The sequence below is a fragment of the Alnus glutinosa genome, chromosome 10 (genome assembly GCF_958979055.1).
Source record: "Alnus glutinosa chromosome 10, dhAlnGlut1.1, whole genome shotgun sequence".
In the NCBI taxonomy this organism is placed as follows: domain Eukaryota; kingdom Viridiplantae; phylum Streptophyta; class Magnoliopsida; order Fagales; family Betulaceae; genus Alnus; species Alnus glutinosa.
Genome location: NC_084895.1, coordinates 4,483,881 through 4,503,225, shown reverse-complemented (window position 1 = coordinate 4,503,225; position 19,345 = coordinate 4,483,881). Strand labels below are relative to the sequence as shown.

Below are 19,345 nucleotides of genomic sequence, written 5' to 3'. Positions count from 1 at the left end.
AGCTTGTCGTATTTGTGACAGAATAAAGATGTGGGAACAAAGCCTTTTACTTGGTAACTTTTTGCAGTGTGGGTGTTGACTTTTAGAGAGACCGAGAGACGTTGGAGAAGAAAGAAATCTGTGTTTGCAGTGTGGGTGTGGAGTTTTAGAAGGGTGAAGAAGAAGAAAGACAGGGAGATGGTGGAGTCTTATTTGTAATTGGAAATCGAATGCCATTACGATTTCTAGAACAACTCAACTCAGCTCATTTCAATTCAAGTAAGCCTTGATCAATTCCATTAGGTTTTCCTGAACACAGATCCTCGTATATTTAGCAGAATTGCTAATGAACTTCAGCAGATTCGCTAATGTGATCTCTTTAAACTAGAGAACAAGTGCTATTGTCACTCTTCAAAATAAGATGCATGTGGTTAACTCATTATTTACTATTTCTGAGAACCAACCTCCCACTCATTTACAAATTTATCCACAAGCTAGTGATATGGCCAATGATGCTTTTAAGACACTGTGATCACAAATTCCAATCCATAATCAAATCTTACTCAGTTATGGCCGCAACCTAACACCATATTAATGAATACGCTAGGAAGATGCAGCAAGCGGAGAAATTATATGTCTAGCTGTAGAGGGAAAAAAAAATGAAATGTACAATGAGTTCAAATACCTTTGTCAAAAATCCATGGCCAAACACCATCTTAGGAAGGCTTAGTCCTGCAGACATTAGCATAGCTGGCCAGTAAACCGCATGGAAGCGCAAGATATCCTGCATAAGTATAAAAAACACATTAGATAAGTAAGTAAAGAAGAAGAAGAATATATGTGTACAAGGCTCCTGACAACAACAAAAGGAAAAGGAAAGGCACTCAGAAAAGAAAAACCACATAAGTCTAACAAGTACATTTTGGTGGCAATTTGTAATTGCCATGTCAATTAAATCTACAAAACCTTCACAAAAGAGTAAATATAATTCTGGGAAAAATATACATCTTAAACACATAGAAGATGCTATACCTTCCCAATCAAGTGTAGTGACGCAGGCCAACCTGAAGATGTCACTAATTATTTTACTAACTTGCCACTTTTTGACACGTCACTAATTAGTGATGTGTCAAAAAGTGCGTTACTGTAGACACGTCACTAAATAGAGTAGCGGCTCCAAATTCTATCAAATTCTTATATGTTAGACAACCTGAACTCTATACCTTCAGCCTCTTTCCCCACAGGAGGAGATTTCTCTTCAACCACATCATCCTCACATCCACTTTCTTTAACCATTACTAAAGGAAACTTCAATGGTTTATCAGGCATATCTTTGAAGAATGAGTTCATTACCTTGAACCTAAAAACCTGCAACAAGTGGCTTTTGTATCTACCTATATCGGCACTCAGAAGTTTCTGCAATAGTGTTGGCTTTCTCTTGTTCAAAGAACTGATGTTCGATGAATCCTTGTCTGCTAACCTATGCTTCTTGGCAAACCGGTCTTTTTTGTCATATCTTCCTCTTTTATTAAACTTGTTTTGGAATCTCTCCTTAGTCAACGGCCTTCTATTCCCTTCCCTTCCATGCCCATGCTTCTCTGAATCTTAGAGATAGTATGATGGTACTTCTGTAACTTCAACTCCCAATTCAGCCTACTTTGCTAGAATCTCCTTGAGTTGCTGGAAACAAAATTTTTATCATATTATTACTATACATTAAATACTAATCATGAAAAAAAATTAAGGAAAAGTTTGAGAAAACATATCACCCAGAAATTATACTTAGATATAGACCAATGATAAAATGAGAACATGAAAAGTCAAGGCAAGTAGGGATGTGTTAGACATTTCTTTCTTTTTCTCATCCTTTTCCTCCATCTTTCTACTTTCTAGGACAAAACCAGTCTCCATACACATACAAAGAAAAACATTAGATATTTGGCAAAATAAAGGATGAGTTGCACTCACTAATTAAACAACATGGTAAGAATGTACTTCAGAATGAGTGGAGCGTGTAGAAGGAAACCAATTAGTATCATCTTGTGACACATATAATCAAGTTCCATTACTTAAGGTTATTTTGGTTATAGAAATATTGGTCGTCAATAAGTATTAAGTATTAAACAAACATAGCTATTGTCCGGACAACAAGTAACATCACGCTACAACAGCGGTGGATAGGAAACTTTGTCGCTTCCGTTCCTGTTGTTTCTGATTATGTGACTTACCTAGAAAGATTGTGATGTTGACATGTTGGAAAGACAAGTTTGCTCCATAGTATGTTAAACTTTAGGCCATTTTTTTTTTTTTAAATGTATTTCTCTAGTATACTTCCTGGTGGATTTTGATCCTCCAGACTTAATCGCTTGAAATACTCCAAAAAAAGACGAGTGCTTGTCGAGGGAAATCAAGGGTCAAAGGGTTAAACCATGCTTATTATACAGATTGGGTTGCTTAGAACCTTGTTCAAAAGTTGTGTGTATGTCTAGCTCATTATCTACCTAACAAAATACCGAAATTAATAAAAGAAGAAGAAGAAGAAGAAATATCCTATGGTCTGTGGGAGGAAATGGAGGAAGTAAAGAGGGAGGAATGGAAATTACCCTTTCTTCATGTGTTTTATTGACCACAAAAAGAAGAATAGCAAAGAAAGTAAGTGGTGGGGGCCATATAGATTAAAATAGAATCAAAAATAAATTTTCTATCACAACTCTTTCTTTCCTTCTCACTTTTGATGGAATAGGAAGGAAACAACCCTCCCCCCTCCCTCATTCCATTTCCATCCAACCAAACAAAGTAAATACCTTTGTCATCCTCGTCAATCTCTCCTTTCCTTTCTCCCACTTACCAAGTGATTAGAGAGACATGAGGCTTTGTCCATACAATGTCCATCATTGAATATGTATATTTCTTTACATGTAAGTAGCTATGCTTTAGTTGGCCAAAGTGTGGTAAGATTGAGTTAAACGATTGCTCAAATTTCATGCAATGAACATACATACCAAAGAAAAAGGAAAAAAGGAAGATAAAAGGTAAGTTATTATACCACTTTTCATAGTTTGGCCTCTCTATCACTGACTTCAGAGTCTGCTAGCTTCTCAATTTGCTTCTGCAAGTGGTAAATTCAATCATCAAAACATCTATATCAGAGGAAAAAACATGGCAAGAAGGTACTACAATAAATTAAATCTTCTCTATGTTGGCATTTGATGGGTAGTTATTCCTACGTGCTTCATGCCACTGTTGGATTTCCTGTTCCATGTAGTTCCAAGGAATAGATCTTTTTGTTTAAAGAATTTATGGAAGACATGCACATGCACAGGGAAATAATAAAAAATTAGATACTGAACAAGTAGGGACTAATAGATATCCTATCGCCCCTCCCCCACAAACCCACTAAAAAAATGAAGGAAAAAGTAAGTAGTAGCATCTAAGAATGATACTACTACTAAAGAGGTATTGTGCAAAATACACAACTGATGAGTAAACAAGCCAATTCAACAGCAATAAATGGTATGAAATCCAATTTTTAATGTTAGTTCATTGACATAATTTGAGAAGATTGTCATCTAGATTTACCACATGTAGCATATGCACACTTGCACTGCACATTTGAATCACCTTGGATTATCCCTCGTAGGGGATTGCCAAAAAAATGTTCTCCCATTCCAGCCCCACATCATACCCCTTCTCTCACACCATTTGAAACCCACAAACCCTAGGTTTTCCCAACCTTTTGAGTGCAACTAACCCCCCCAAACCTATCTTAAAAATTCTAATTTATTGCTGCCAGGAATTTTCAGCATCTAGTTTTCTCTAAAACCATAACCCACCACCTATTATTACCTAAACAGCCATAAACTCAATAACACAAAGCTGTCCTCTGTCATAGCATCAACCCATCACAGAAATTTTAAGATCCTAAAATGTACACTGATTACCTCTCTCAGCATAAACACACATGACGCACAGTGGAAATGCCTTTTATTCCAACAAGCTAACAATTCTTCCACTTAAAACTTTACGCAATAGACGAAGAATTTGTTTCAAAACTTATTTTCCATGGGAAAGACGAATCTCTCCTCTGTCTTTACACCCTACATAAATGCCTAACCTCAAATTACGATTCTAGCCATAACATCGTATCGTCACCAACCCTTAAGAAGTGGAAGCATACAAGCTAACAACCCTTGAGGGGGCAGGGACGGGGGTGTTGTGGAAATTTAAACATAACGTAGCAGCAAGGTGTAAAACCACAAACCTTTGCCCTTCAGTTCATTAGGAAACCCAAACTTTCTCTTTTCATTTTTCATATGATGAAACTGAGACTTCTGAGATCCACATATGATTTTAAACTGTAAGCAACCAGTCCAAAGTTTTGAAAGTAAAATGATGGAAACAAAAGTAATCCAAAAAAAAAATACATAACCCTGTTGTGGTTCCCCTCTTTTTGGATTCATTGTGAAGTTTTTGCTTGGTGAATTTTTCCAGTTGGAGCTTGCAGCATTAATCCCACCATTCTTAAAAGGATTCTTTCCCAAAGAAATAATCTGCCCAACAATTCATGTGGAGAGTGCAACATAAAAGTACCGGTGACCTTGTGAAAACAGAAGTTTGCAAGTCCTTAGACTGCTGGGTTGAACTGGACAATGATTGAGTGGCGCAGATGAGTTCCCTTGCAATTGAGGAGCCGCAATAGGTGATGGTTTTAATGCATTTGCATCCGTTGTAGGTGGAGCCAAGTTTTGTTGATTCTGATTACCTTGCTGCCCAACCTGATTGCAATGTACAAGACCAAACTTCAGATTTGCCATGAAGTTGGGATTTTGAGGAACCGTGGCCTGAGGTAGTTGATTCAGACCACCCAATAGATAGGGAGGGATACCGTAAGGACCAACTTGAGAAGAAGTTGGCATTTGCAAGGGCGCAAGTTGGTTCCTATTTGGAAAACCGTACTGTCCATTCGGCAAAACCATGTTCTGATTGAGTTGTTGAGGTAAATTTGGAAAATTATGCACAAAAGGAGGCTGAGACACATTGAGTTGATTAGCATTCTGCGGAAAATTGCAAAATTGTGCATTACCTAGAAACCCTGCAACCGTGTTCCTATTGCATACACTGTTCTATAGACCAAGCCCCAAAAGGGACTGACCCGGTTGAGAACCCAGATGAGTATTTTGGAAGGGAAGAAGATGGGCAGGTCCATTCACGAAACCAGGTTGAGTTATGGAAAGCCGCACATTGGGGCTCAAGTGGGCATTGGAAATTTGGAGTTACTGAAGAGCACTTGAGTAATGCTCATGCCAAAATGGGGTTGAAATTGCATAGGATTTTGCACTAAATTAAACGAATTTACAAGGGAAGGATTAGATGGCATAACCTGATGGGTGAACAAATAAAACACGAAATTAAAAGAAACAGCAGATTCAAATTAGATAAAAGTCTTTGTATATATATACTCTGAAATACTCTGTATCTGTGCGTGTAAGTAGAGAGATTGAGAGAGAAAGAGTTACCTGTTGAGGAGGAGGAGGAGTGGTTGGAAAGGAATTGTAGAAAGGCATCATCTTTGAGCATAGATAACAACCACACAAATTGCAGAGTAAAGCTCGAGGCAATGAGAGAGAGTGATTTTCTTGAGGGAAAGCTTTCGAGCTTCAAAATCATGATAATTGGAAGGGGCAGGGTTTAAGGTTGTCAGTGGAATAAGGGGTTTAGATCTTCTTTTTCTTTATTTTTTTATTTTGTCATTTTTCCCAGATGTTGTTTGTTTCGGGTACAAGGGGCCAAGGGCTACAATCCGAATCGGGTCGGCAGGCCCAGCTGGGCTCTTTGGACTTGGTTATATGCATAATATTCAGAGTTTATAACTTGGTTTTTTTTAGTAATTTTAGGTTAAAAGGTGAAATGGGTTAAAGTTTGTTGCATTTTAGAGGAATGCAATTAGCAACAGGGAAAATCTAAGTTACCATCCATGAGTTTTTAGTCGTTTGAAAAAGCTCTCTAGGTTTCAAATTTTAAAAATAATTATAATTTTGAGTTTTAATTAGATTTTTACCTCATATTTTCCTTTAATTTCTTAACAAAAATCATGTAAAATATCAATCATACCCCTAAAAAAATATTTTAAAAAATGTAAAGAAAAAAAAAATTGGGGTTAGGATGTGGTTAGACTCCCCCGAAATATATATACGTATGTATTTATATATTTTGCAGTTATGGTACATGGGATGTATATACGTATATGGCAGAGTTATACGTAGTAAAGAAAATGCCAAGAAAAAGATAATGGGTTTTTCTTATAAAATATTAAACAACTTTACGGTGCTTATCATATCATATATAATTTTATGTGATATAACTCTTATTTTTAGAGAACCCTATATAGCTATTATTATAAACACATGTTCGAAATATCTTCTAAAAATAAGGCTCATATTAATGGGATAGTGATTTTTATACTAACTAAGACCATAGAAGATTGATGAAACTTGTCGACGTACTTATGTATCTTTTATTGAGGTGCTCAAGGATTAGGGGTGGGCAGAACCCACCCGTACCAATGAATCTGCCCCGCCCCGTACCGAAACGTCCAGATATCAAGTGTTTTCTGCAATTAACGAGCATCACATTTGAAGACCCGTGCCTTACGGGGCAGATTGCGAAACTGGATATTTTTCAATCCACATACCCGCTCCGCACCACCCCGAACTTTTCATTTAGCCTAAAGAATCTGAATCCCAACCCATCGTAACCATCCATCCACCGACCATCAGATTGCCCCATATAAGAGATAAACAAAAGTCTTGCATTTAGCCTTCTTTTCAAAGTCGGATGAACACGTGATTTTCCTTGCCTTGTCTCTTCAGCCTCCAAGTTGGCTCTCAAATCCCCTCCCTCTCATCTGCCTCAAAGTCCGTTGGCCGGGTCAAGTCAAATTACCTAACTTCACCAATCATCTTCCTTCAATAATTTCGTATTTCTTCAATAATTGATTCTAAATGCTTAATATTATTGGGATCGTGACGTACAAATTATTATTATTATTATTTTAATGCCATGAATTACAAATAATTATATGTTACCTCTGCAATATTATCAAGGAATTTGACAGGCTGATGGGCGTGTTATTACCGGACTTTTCAAATCATGTTAAACAATTTAATATATATATATATATATATATTAAAGAAAATTGAATGAAGATAATCTCACATAGAAAAAAGAAAAAGAAAAAGAGAGTCAATTTGACATTTAAAAGGTCCAATCCAATTCAGGTATTTGCTTAAAAGTAATGTTTTGTATATGCACTTATGTATATTCTAACGGGGAGTGTTACAAAAATACTTCTTACACACACACCATCTCACATGGGGTGAGACGCACACCACAAGGGCTCCACTCTACGTAAGAAGGTGGATATGTAAAGAGTGTTTTTTTTTATCTTTTTCCTATTCTAATATTGTACTTTCCAACACCTTATGTATATGGACTGGGGCGGTCCTACATTGGGGCTAGGGGGGGCCGTGGCCCCCCATGCCCCAAAATTTTTTCCTAATATTTTTTTTTCACAAAAAATAAAATAAAATAAAATTTTACGCCTTAATTTTTTAATTTTTTTAGTTTTACCGCCTCAAAATTTTTTTTTTCGATTTGACCCCTCCATTTTTACAAGCCTGGGTCCGCCACTGTATATGGACCTAACACGCGCTTTACAAAAAAAAAGAAAAAGAAATACACATAGATTACAAACCTTATTTCGTTAATTCACTCCCATTTAATTAAAATTATAATATAACCCGCGTCATGTGCGAATTTTTATGAATTAAAACTGCGTCATTTACTTATGTTTAAATGATAATTTTTTTTTTATTTGATAAAAGATGTTTAAATGATAATAGATAATAGATAATGTACACAGTAATTTAAAAAAAAAAAAAAAAAAAAAGAATATGTTTAAGTTACTAATTCTTTTCTGTGTCATTTTAAGGTCATAGTAGACATGCCACGTGGAAAATGATATATTTCCCCTTACGACCATGATTTAAAGGGCTGGGCATTACATATAGAGATCAATCCATAGAGTTCTTCATTAACAACAAACCATTTGAAGTATATCTGTGGGTCAATAGGAGCAGGGGCGGACTTACATGGGTCCTAGCCGCACCAAGCCCCAAAATTGTTTTTTACTCATAAATTTTATTTTTTTATTTTTTTAGTTTTGTCCTCCTAATTTTATTTTATTTTTTATTTTTTATTTTTAATTTAACCCATATTCACAAGGCTGCTCCGCCACTAGATAGGAGATAGAGTTGCTATAACATAACATGATCCAAAAAAATGTTAACGTGATAATGACATGTAATTTTTAAATGACCTTGACTTTTTGGCGTGCCATTATGCTAACGTGTTTGTTTCTCTCTCAATTGCTTAACGACTAAATGCCATTAAGCTTCTAGAAAATCTCTCTTCCTTTTTCTTTTGGGTCATTATACTAAAAGCCCAAATAGCTTCTAGCAAGTTACATTTTTTTCCTTTACTTGGATGTTTTAACAAATAATAGAAAAGAAAATTGAAACAGGCCTCGTTCCTTTGCTTGGTTAACAATAAAATTATAAGTGATCAGAAAAAAAAAAAAAAAAAGTTATAGATAGAAAAATTTATTAAAAGATGTTCTCGCTCTTCAAATTAGAAGGAAAAAAAGAAAAGAAAAAGTCAACTCCATTCAATTTCAAGTAGAGATGAGCGCTTAACACTTCCTCCTACGGCTCTTCCAACCTCTATTGTTCTCTTCCTCTCTTTTTCTTTCTATTCCTCCTCTTCACGTCGTACCACATCGCTGTCTCTCTCGAACACCCTTTTTAATTTGTTGCCGTCCACCATCTTCGTTGCTCTCTACCCTTCTGCTATCCTTTTTTAAGTCACTGCTCTTTTTTGTTAGTGAAAAATAAATTATTAATTTTTAAGTTTTCTTTTTTCGGCTTTATTTTTAAGTGCTCGGATTTTTGGTTTGAAAAATCACACTAACTCAACATCCTATATCTACAACTAGGGTGGAACAAAATGTTAAATATATTTATAAAATTATTATTTTCCATACCATGGCCTTGTCAATTATGAGTTTTTCACCCATAGATAGCTAGATGAGTTAGCTTTCTACTCTACTATATAGAGAGGAGTCAGTTAATTTAAGTGGAATGGTAAATTTGTCCAAAAAAATATGAAAAGATAAATTTGTCCTTCCTTTTATACTAACGGAATCATCGCCAAATAGGATCCTTGTCCATATAGCGGGCTTATAGGTATCTATGTATTTATTGATTTAAGTAGGTTTGAACCCCAAGCAAAAATAAAAATTGGTTTCACTTGCATTCTATTTGTGACACTTCAACAAAAATAGTCTCCCCCTTACTTACCCCTTTTTAAAGCCAAATATCGCAGGCATGTTTGGCAACAAGTTTTTCCATTTTTTACCTTTCTCTAAAAAATAATAAATATATATAAAATTCATTCCTCTTTCATAAACAATTCAAAATTCATTTTACTTTTATAATTTATATCATATCAATCCATTCTTATTATTATTTCTAAAACTCAAAAATGGGAAAAGAATAATTTTAATGACTTGCAATTCAGGTCGTAGAAACTTCCATAAGACATAATTTACGGAAGTGAAGAAAAGAATAATTTTATTTTAGGAAAATATAAAATCAGTCTCAGTAGTTTATTTGATTTGTAATAAATTTTGTGTGGTATCAAAATGTTCCAAAAGATTTTTGGGGTATGCATAAATAATAAATTGCTTCTTACTGATAAATTCTGTAAAAAAAATTAAAAAAATAAAACAAAAATTGATGAGAATTCTATTAATGTGCCACGTCAAAGTCAATAAAATTATGACACGTGTCACTCATAATAAAAAAAATGAAAAACCATATAAAATAAAAATGTAACGGGCTATAACTAGAAGAAGGCGGTAGAGTAATTGTGAAATAAAAATATAATATCTTACCTTCATTAATCCATGGGGGGGGGTTAGAAGAAGCCATGGCCCCATCCAGCCCCTACACAATTTTTTCTTTTTTTTCTTTTCTTTTTATTCTTTTAAAAAAATTGCCTTTAAATTTGTTAAGAACAATATTTGAAGTCTTTTTTTTTTTTTTTTTTTTTTTTTTTTTTTTTTAACTTTGGCCTCTAAAATAATTTTCAACACAATCCGACCCCTTCAAGTTAAATTCCTAATTTTATCCTTTATATCTAGCATTACTCTTTATAAAAATAAGTATTACATAAATTGCTAAGTGATAGTCCACGTTTTAGTGACTGACATGATAAATACTATGTGAATTGTCAGGTTGGTTTGTAAACGTAATAAATGACATCTGGAGTGTCATGTGACAACACATATTTTAGTGATTGACGTAATATCAATTTGTTAAAAACTTGTTGTAAAAGCAAAAATATATCGCTAAATGCAAAAAAAAAAAGAAAAAAGAAAAAAAAAGTCATTAAGAAAATTCAAACGTGGAGGAGAAGTATGAAGAAAAGACTTGGATCCCAAATCGTGGGTTAGATTGGCAATGTGCAATGAATGCATGGAAATAGGCAAGGAGGAAATAGAGTCTATAGAGACGTGGTAGCTTTTATTATTATTTACTTTTCTATGCATAATGTGAGAGCTTTATTAATTGCAGCCATTGACCCTCCTAGATTTCTTAGACCAACACGCCATCTTAATTTCCTTGAAATTGTCATACTTCAATGTTCATCTAATGGATCGAATGGTGTGAAAAGACATGAGGAATTATTTTGAATTATTTGTCTACATTTTTTTAAATTTGAGAGATTTTTGTGAGAAATTATTTATAGGATCTATTTGACTAAATAAAAATTTGACTACCCAACTACTTATTTAGTCAGGTAGGTCTTATAAATAGTCTTTCACAATCATATACTAAAATTCGAACAAATAATTTAAGAGAATTCTAATTCAGGAAGAAAGTTATAATCTATTTATAATGGGGCTAACTGAATTTTTGTGGAGTTTACATGTTTCTGGTAGTTTAAGATGTTGAGCTTACATGCTCGGGACAGGGAGACTTCACACTCTCTCTTAAGTTGTTTGATTTTTTCTTTTGTTCTTTTTTTGTTAAAAAAAAAAATCAAACGATCCAATTTTAGGGAATCCCAATCCAAATAAAATGTGTTTGAAGCAATTGCTTTTAGCATTAATTTTATCACTCTTGAACTAAAGTTTTATTGATAAAATAATGTTATTTAATAGACTAATATACGACTGTCATATAATTAGAATGGTATGAAAGTAAAAATTGGTCATTAATTTTTTATTTTTTTTAAGTGTTGATCTAATAGCTAATTTTCACTGTTATATTCGTATAACAATCTATCTACTAAATAGCATTTATCTTCTTGATATATGGGAAAGCTTCTAAGATAGACATTATTATTATTTAAAAAAAATATATAGAAGAAGAAGAAGAAGAAGCTAATATCATATTGTTAATTCTTACATTTTTCAGTAACACCACCATTAAATTATCTAAAATGACTCGGGATTTACAGCTGTTGCATTCACTTAAATAATTCTAATTTATTTTCCCTTAAATCACTAAAATTGGTTTGAAAATGTGTTTTGATGAGATTTTCTTTTCTTTTCTTTTTTTTTTGTGGGATTCACATTTGAAAAATATTTTTTGTTTTGAATTATTTGTTTTTTTTTTTTTTTTTTAATTTGAAAACAGAAAAATATATTTGAAAACTGCTATCAATCGAAGCCGGCCTGTTAGAATTATGACAAAGAAAAATCTAAAAAAGAAAATCTTATCTCAGTGGTAAGGGATGCTCTGCATTCAAATCTTATTATATTAATAATAAAGAATTAATTGTAGGCGTAAATCACACATTAAGCCTAAGTAAACTAAACCTGATCATTAATTGGTGAATATTCAAGAATATACTTTTTAAGAAGATGATTTCAGAATATTTACTGTATTTAAGGAACTAGTTGATAAAAGAGAAAATTAAAATGACAAAACCTTTTTGTTTTATTGATAATATTAAATCAACATGACTTAACGTATTGAGTACCCATTGGGTTTCTATAGTTCCCAACTCCCAATTATGTATATATAAAGTCAACAAAAGCCTAAGGGAATATTTGAGTAACAAATATTTTTTTATTATATTTTTTTTTTATTTTTCAAAAGCACGTTTGGGGTCTTTTTTCTTTAATTAAAATTCTACTTAAGTTTTATCAAATTTTTTTTCCTAATTTTGTCGCAAATTCTCTAAATCATCTAAACACAATTTCAGAAAAAAAAATTTTCAGTATTTACAATTTTAAATATAATAAAAAAATAGTATAATATAATACAAAAATATCTTACGCCCAAATGAGCCATAACATTCTAGTTTCTAAGTCAAGTTCAATCTCAAGAAATATAATATTAAGTCAATTACCTTATTACAATTAATCATTGTGGATATGAAAATTATTAACTATTAATTGATGAATTTCTTCCGACTTCAAAAAAATATATTTGTATAATAACATTTTTTTTCCCATTTTCAAAACAAAAATATTAATAAACAACCTAAAACATAAAATACTCACAAAATACGCAAAAATGTTTTTATCTTTATGTCACGTCAAGAAAAAAAAAATCAAACAAAAAATAACATCTAAGAGGTATTAACAAATGGCACAATTTTAATATATAATACTTTTTTATTGACTTATAGTGAATTTTAATATATATTCCATCTTATCTGAATTTTATTAACTTATAGTTAAAAGAAACTGATTTGAGTGTCCAACTTGTAATGATTTATAAAGTATAGAGTGGACATTGATGCAATTGAGATTTTGGGATTAGTTTAAAAATTCATGATATTTATTCTTATAATTCTTAGTTTTAAGAAAACTTTGAATCGCTATTAATTATAAAAGTAATAATAATTAATTATATGACATGAAATAGACTTGGTTAATTAAGAATTATTTTTTAATAAAAAATATTACTTATGAGGGGTCAATGTGTGTATATATATAACTTTATAAAAAAACAATTTTTTTTAAAAAAATACCCTATTGGTACCTGAGTTTTAGGCTTTTTTTTTTTTTTTTTTTTTTTTAAAAAAAAAAATTTAGTACCTTACTTTTCATTTGTTTTATTGGAGGTGAAGTTAACACATGATACTATATAAAAAATTAAAAAATAATTTTTTTAAAATTTTTTTAAAAAAAATTAATTAAAAATAGTAAAATTTAAAACAAAAAAAAATTGAAAAAAGAATACAAAAAGAAGAGGGCCACCCCTTTGGCCTGTCTGGGGTGGCCGAACCACTCCATTGGCCACAAGGGTGGTTCGGCCACCCCTAGGCCGACCGGTTTGGGGGTGGCCGAACCAGGGCCATGAGGGTGGTTCGACCACCCTCTTTTTTTTTTTTTCAATTTATTATTATTATTTATTTTATTTTTAAATTTTATTATTTTAATTAATTTTTAATTATTACTTTATATATATATATATATATATATATATATATATATATATATATATATATATATATATATATATATATATATATATATATATATATATATATATATACGTGGCGGACGGTTAATATTTGGACGGAAAATGGAACAGAGGTATCAAACAGGTTTTTATCCATACCTCAAGTACTACTTATAAAATAAATGAAAATTCAAGTATTAAATTTAAAAAAGTCTAAAACTCGTGTACTAATAGAATATTTAAATAAATTAAAAAAATAAAAATAAAAAACTAAGCGTAAAATTTAAAGAAAAGTTGGAGGGAAAGGTGGAGGGCAGTTATGCCTATATCTTAAAGAAATGGGGGCAGGCGTCAAAGCCGGCTTGGTTTTGACTTTTGATTAATCAAAAATAGAAAGTATTAACACCATAATGAAAAGGAGAAACTTTATCTGTTAACGATTTCCTTTTTTGTCTTTTGCTTTTGTTCTTTAAGTAAAGTAAGAAAAACATTAAAAAAAAAAAAAAAAATAAAAAAAAAAAAACTCTTTCTTTATATCCTATCAAAACATTTTTTTCAAATAAAATAAAAAACACCTTCTAAACACGCTAACAAACCTACCTACCCAGCCACTAAAAAGACAATTAAAAAAATAAAAGAAAAAACGCTCAAAAAGAAGAAGAAGAAGAGAGAACCAACTCCTATAAGAGATTTTGGTTTATTGATGCTTTTTAGAAGATATATATATATGTGTATATATATTTGTTATGATTTGATATAAATATGAAAATAGTTTTGAGTGTTTTGCGAATATTTTATGTGTTGAGTTATTTGTTAATATTTTTATTTTTTTGCTGAAAAGCAAAACAATAGTTCTAAAAAGCATTAGCAAACAAGCTAAAATCAATTTTTTTAGGGAAAAACTTTACTTAACCCATCGAACTTTTATCACTTTCATCTTTCGCAATTTATCCTGAAAGTTTAAAAACTCTCAATTTAATGTATCAAACTTTAAAAAAAAATTGCAATCTTATCACTCTGTTAGAATTTTCTGTTAAATCCTAACATAAGGGTGAGAAATTTTCAAAAATACCCTTATTAAAAAAAAAGAAAAAAAAAATGGTATGGTGGGTCACCATAACCACCTTGTGACCCATAGTCGTGGGTCACCGGACTTAGTTTTTTATTTATTATTATTATTTTTATTTTAATTAAAAGATAATTTTGTAATTTTATAAAGTTTGTAGTGGTATAAAAGTCATTTTACCTTTTGATCATCTTATTTAACCCAAAATCCTAATAGGAGGGGTGAGATTGCAAAAAATTGAAGGTTCGATATACTAAATTGAGAGTTTTTTAATTTTGAAGAGGATATTGCAAAAATAATAAAAGTTTAAGGGGTGAAGCAAAGTTTCTCTATTTTTTCAGAATATTTACAATATTTAGAGATCTAGTTGATAAAAGATAAAATTAAAATGACAAACTTTAATAGATCAGTGGGTGGGGGATGTCTTATATATATATATATATATACCCATTGGGTTTCTATATCATCCAACCGTTTATATATATAAACTATAAAGTCCACAAAAGCCTCACATTCTAGTTTATAAAGATTCATTTGATTTTGTGATTTTAAAAGTGTGATTTAAAAATAGATGTTTTAAAATGTGCAATTTGAAAAGTGAATTTAAAAAAATTAAGCTTTTGGAAAAATCGTAGTTTAGTCTTTAAAATCACAATTTAACATTTATAATTATGTTTTTAATAAAAAACACCACATTGTTTGTGATTTGAAAAATTAGATTTTTGAGTTTCCAAATATCAATTTTTTAAAAATACAATTCCAAACGATTTATTTTCTGCAATTTGGTTTAAAAAAATTGTATTTTTTGTCTAAGAAATCACAAGCTCAAATGCACCCTAAGTCAAGTTCAATCACAAGAAATATTATATTAAGCCAGTTACCTTATTACAATAAATCAGGGTCGGCTCTTCCACTAGGTGGCTTAGGCGGCCGCCTAAGGCCCACAAGTAGAAGAAGGCTCCCAAAAAATAGGTTTGTAAGAAAAAAAAAATTAAATTAAATAAGGCCTCTGCAACTTTCTTCACAAAAGAATGAATAAGGGCTCTACTCTATGTAAGAAGGTGGATATGTAAAGAGTGTTTTTTTATCTTTTTCCTATTCTAATATTGTACTTTCCAACACCTTATGTATATGGACAGGGGCGGTCCTACATTGGGGCTAGGGGGGGCCGTGGCCCCCCATGCCCCAAAATTTTCTCCTAAATTTTTTTTTTTTCACAAAAAAAAATAAAAAAAAAATAAAATTTTACCCCTTAATTTTTTAATTTTTTTAGTTTTACCCCTTCAAATTTTTTTTTTTTTCGATTTGACCCCTCCATTTTTACAAGCCTGGGTTCGCCACTGTATATGGACCAGACACGCGCTTTACAAAAACAAAAAAAAGAAATACACATAGATTACAAACCTTACTTCGTTAATTCACTCCCATTTAATTAAAACTAGAATATAACCCGCGTCATGTGCGAATTTTTATGAATTAAAACTGCGTCATTTACTTATGTTTAAATGATAGTTTTTTTTATTTGATAAAAGATATTTAAATGATAATAGATAATAGATAATGTACACAGTAATTTTTTTTTTTTTTTTTTTAAAAAAAAGAATATGTTTAAGTTACTAATTCTTTTCTGTGTCATTTTAAGGTCATAGTAGAAATGCCACGTGGAAAATGATATATTTCCCCTTACGACCATGATTTAAAGGGCTGGGCATTACATATAGAGATCAATCCATAGAGTTCTTCATTAACAACAAACCATTTGAAGTATATCTGTGGGTCAATAGGAGCAGGGGTGGACCTACGTGGGCCCTAGCCGCACCGAGCCCCAAAATTGTTTTTTACTCATAAATTTTATTTTTTTATTTTTTTAGTTTTGTCCTCCTAATTTTATTTTATTTTATTTTTTATTTTTTATTTTTAATTTAACCCATATTCACAAGGCTGCTCCGCCACTAGATAGGAGATAGAGTTGCTATAACATAACATGATCCAAATCAATGTTAACGTGATAATGACATGTAATTTTTAAATGACCTTGACTTTTTGGCGTGCCATTATGCTAACGTGTTTGTTTCTCTCTCAATTGCTTAACGACTAAATGCCATTAAGCTTCTAGAAAATCTCTACCCCTTTTTCTTTTGGGTCATTAGACTAAAAGCCCAAATAGCTTCTAGCAAGTTACATTTTTTTTCCTTTACTTGGATGTTTTAACAAATAATAGAAAAGAAAATTGAAACAGGCATCGTTCCTTTGCTTGGTTAACAATAAAATTATAAGCGATAAGAACAAAAAAAAAAAGAGAATGATATTTGGGGGACGGTTTACCGTAAAAAAATGGTCCCCCATCAGACTTTTATAATAAAAAAATTATTTTTAAATAAAAAGTGACGGGCAGGGGCATGCTGTTTTGCCCATGCCTATCACTACTCCCAAAAAAAAACTATAAATTGAAAATTTATTAAAAGATGTTCTCACTCTTCAAATTTCCTAATTTGAAGGAAAAAGAAAAAGAAAAGGTCAACTCCATTCAATTTCAAGTAGAGATGAGCGCTTAACACTTCCTCCCACGGCTCTTCCAACCTCTATTGTTCTCTTTCTCTCTTTTTCTTTCTATTTCTCCTCTTCCCGTCTTCACGTCGTACTACATCGCTGTCTCTCTCGAACACCCTTTTTAATTTGTTGACGTCCACCATTTTCGTTGCTCTCTGCCCTTCTCCCATCCTTTTTTAAATCACTACTCTTTTTTGTTGGTAGAAAATAAATTATTAATTTTTATGTTGTCTTTTTTCTTCTTTTTTTGGCTTCATTTTTAAGTGCTCGGATTTTTGGTTTGAAAGATCACACTAACTCAACATCCTATATCTACAACTAGGGTGGAACAAAATGTTAAATATATTTATAAAAATATTATTTTCCATACCATTGCCTTGTCAATTATCAGTTTTTCACCCATAGATAGCTAGATGAGTTGGCTTTCTACTATATTATATAGAGGGTATTTGGATCCTCTCCAATTCAACTGAACTCGAGAGGAGTCAGTTAATTTAAGTGGAATGGTAAATTTGTTCAAAAAATATGAAAAGACAAATTTACCCTTCCTTTTATACTAACCGAATCATCGCCAAAGAGAATCCTTGTCCATATAGCAAAAAAAAAAAAAATTGGTTTCACTTGCATTCTATTCGTGACACCTCAACAAGAATAGTCTCCCCCTTACTTACCTCTTTTTAAAGCCAAATATCGCAGGCATGTTTGGCAACAAGTTTTTCCATTTTTCACCTTTCTCTAAAAAATAATATATATATATATAATTCACTCCTCTTTCACAAATAATTCAAAATTCATTTTACTTTTATAATTATATTATATCAATCAATTCTTATTATTATTTTCAAAACTCAAAAATGGGAAAAAAGCTTTTCCAAACAGCCCCACCACCAATATTTATTTTTATTATCATAATGATAACATCCTTTTCATTATTTTCCAAGAATTCTTTTTCTCCACATTCACACCATTATTTCAATGGACTGACTTGCAATTCAGGTCGTAGAAACTTCCATAAGACATAATTTACGGAAGTGAAGAAAAGAATAATTTTATTTTAGGAAAATATAAAATCAGTTTCAGTAGTTTATTTGATTTGTAATAAATTTTGTGTGGTATCAAAATGTTCCAAAAGATTTTTGGGGTATGCATAAATAATAAATTGCTTCTTACTGATAAATTCTGTAAAAAAAATTAAAAAAAAAAAACACAAAAATCGATGAGAATTCTATTAATGTGCCACGTCAAAGTCAATAAAATTAGGACACGTGTCACTCATAATAAAAAAATAGAAATTAAAAAAATTAAAAACCATATAAAATAAAAATGTAACGGGCTATAACTAGAAGAAGGCGGTAGAGTAATTGTGAAATAAAAATATAATATCTTACCTTCATTAATCTATGGGGGGTTAGAAGAAGCCATGGCCCCATCCAGCCCCTACACAATTTTTTCTTTTTATTCTTTTAAAAAAATTGCCTTTAAATTTGTTAAGAACAATATTTGAAGTCTTTTTTTTTCTTTTTTCTTTTTTCTTTTTTTTTTTAATTTTGGCCTCTAAAATAATTTTCAACACAATCCGACTTCTTCAAGTTAAATTCCTAATTTTATCCTTTATATCTTGCATTACTTTTTATAAAAATAAGTATTACATAAATTGCTAAGTGATAGTCCACGTTTTAGTGACTGACATGATAAATACTATGTGAATTGTCAGGTTGGTTTGTAAACGTAATAAATGACATCTGGAGTGTCATGTGACAAAGCATATTTTAGTGATCAACATAATATCAGTTTGTTAAAAACTTGTTGTAAAAGCGAAAATATATCGCTAACGCAAAGCAAAAAAAAAAAAAAAAAAAAAAAATCATTAAGAAAATTCAAACGTGTAGGAGAAGTATGAAGAAAAGACTTGGATCCCAAATCGTGGGTTAGATTGCAATGTGCAATGAATGCATGGAAGTAGGCAAGGAGGAAATAGAGTCTATAGAGACGTGGTAGCTTTTATTATAATGTGAGAGCTTTATTAATTGCAGCCTTCGACCCTCCTAGATTTCTTAGACCAACAGGCCATCTTAATTTCGTTGAAATTGTTATACTTCAATGTTCATCTATTGGATCGGATGGTGTGAAAAGACATGAGAAATTATTTTGAATTATTTGTCTAATTTTTTTTTTAATTTAAGAGATGTTTGTGAGAAATTATTTATGG

General features: G+C 31.4%; 1 long non-coding RNA gene across 3 annotated transcripts; it reads right to left on the bottom strand.

Annotated features, from left to right (window-relative positions):
* Nucleotides 1-598: 598 nt before the first annotated feature.
* LOC133880469 (uncharacterized) lies at nucleotides 599-5,681 on the bottom strand. Of its 3 annotated transcripts, none has more exons than XR_009902295.1 (5): nucleotides 5,496-5,681; nucleotides 4,241-5,359; nucleotides 3,026-3,088; nucleotides 1,333-1,659; nucleotides 599-763 (listed from the first exon to the last, which is right to left on the bottom strand). It is a non-coding gene; the product is annotated as an uncharacterized LOC133880469 (long non-coding RNA). The 3 variants fall into 3 exon arrangements; XR_009902296.1 differs by having other exon boundaries at nucleotides 1,374-1,659; XR_009902297.1 differs by lacking the exon at nucleotides 4,241-5,359.
* Nucleotides 5,682-19,345: the final 13,664 nt, after the last annotated feature.